Below are 1600 nucleotides of genomic sequence, written 5' to 3'. Positions count from 1 at the left end.
GTAATTAACACGAATCAACAAATGCATCAAAGGAATTTAAATATCCTGACCCAATCATACAATCTTTTTTCTTAAAAAATAAAAATTAAACAGAGAGTAAAAGGTGGCAGGGGTGTTCCACCACAAAAACTATATCAAGTTGGTTTATGTAACTATACCAGCCCATTAATACATTATTCTTGTCCAGTGTCTTTGTGCAAATTATATTTTTATACCTTAAACCATAATGGACTTGGCACATCATTAGTATTAGTAGTAATAGTAGTAGTAGTAGTAGTAGCAGCAGTAGTAGTAGTAGTAGTAGTAGCAGTAGTGGTATCAATACATTACTACTATTATTATGAGCCCATCTTGTTTGGGTGCCCGTACCTGTGAATACAATACAGTGGGATTTCTTTTTTATTTTTGTAACCCACGACAAATTTCTCATGTAAAGGTTTGCTTTAGCACAAAAACTTCTAATTTGTGACTAAATTGTATTTCACATCATGCTGAGAGACTTCATGAAAACAACAGTGTTCATTAAAATAATAACAATATCCATTTTTTTTTTTAATTGCAGTGGCACATCTTTAACTCAATTCGTCGAATAATATATGAAATTACAGGTGATACTTGTATAATGATGGAATGGAGATTGTGACATATCAACAAACTGTTTCTCATGATACTATTAACATACCAATCCTCTCATCTCCTCTCCCAAATCTCCTCCAGCTCCAAAATAATCAGTTTAGGTTATTCCATATTCAAAAGTATCAAACAGTATCTGCTAAAACATATACTGTATTCTAATAAGGTTCTCAAGCATTGGCTTTAGTTCATTTTGATAAATATTTGAAGAACAGTCCTTCTAAATGTAAAGGTAATGGGTTGGGCAACAAATTGAAGTGTTGGTTGCTATTCTGTTATCAAGAATTATTATTATCGGGAGTTTTCTACTTATGAGGAAAGTACTTTGCTTACAATTGCTACCTTAACTTAGACATCTGACTTTCAGACATATACCTATCTCCACTTGCTTGCTGTAATCTTTGCCCGGACCTCAGCATTTCCAAAAGACAATTTATCCCACCTGTTTTGTCTTGCTATGCAGATACTGTAGATATCTAACTTTCAATGCCCAAAATAGGATTAAATTTATTCCATCTTATTAGATATTGAGAGATATCCAAAACTGCTCTCAGCAGATCTTTGCTCTCTGCAAGGTCTATTATATAAGAATATTATCTGTTCACAAGAATCCTAAATAACCCTTAAAGGCTTTGATTTTTCACTTCTGCTGAACAAAGTATCTTTAGTAGCTTCTCTTCATGTACTGAAAATCAAAAGATGTGTAACTCCATAACCTTCATTTTTTTTCCTGAGACCCTAAGAAATACAACCACCCAGACGTGCATAATTTTTGGCATATACTTGGCATGTCAGTAAGGATTTCTTAAAATAATTGTTTGTTCCTAATGATAATGTGAATGTTTTGACAAAAAGTTTATTGAAATGAAAAGCAATCCCTGAATTCTTTGCATATTTTATTTTTCGTTTTGATTTCCAACTCACACACATCTGGCATATTTTACATCTTTGCAATAAAACATGGTTA

Source organism: Empidonax traillii, unplaced genomic scaffold, assembly GCF_003031625.1.
Source record: "Empidonax traillii isolate 1590-97213 ecotype Southwest subspecies unplaced genomic scaffold, ASM303162v1 scaffold670:size792703, whole genome shotgun sequence".
Taxonomy (NCBI): Eukaryota; Metazoa; Chordata; class Aves; order Passeriformes; family Tyrannidae; genus Empidonax; species Empidonax traillii.
The sequence above is the reverse complement of the archived record's forward strand: the minus strand, read 5'-3'. Positions refer to the sequence as shown.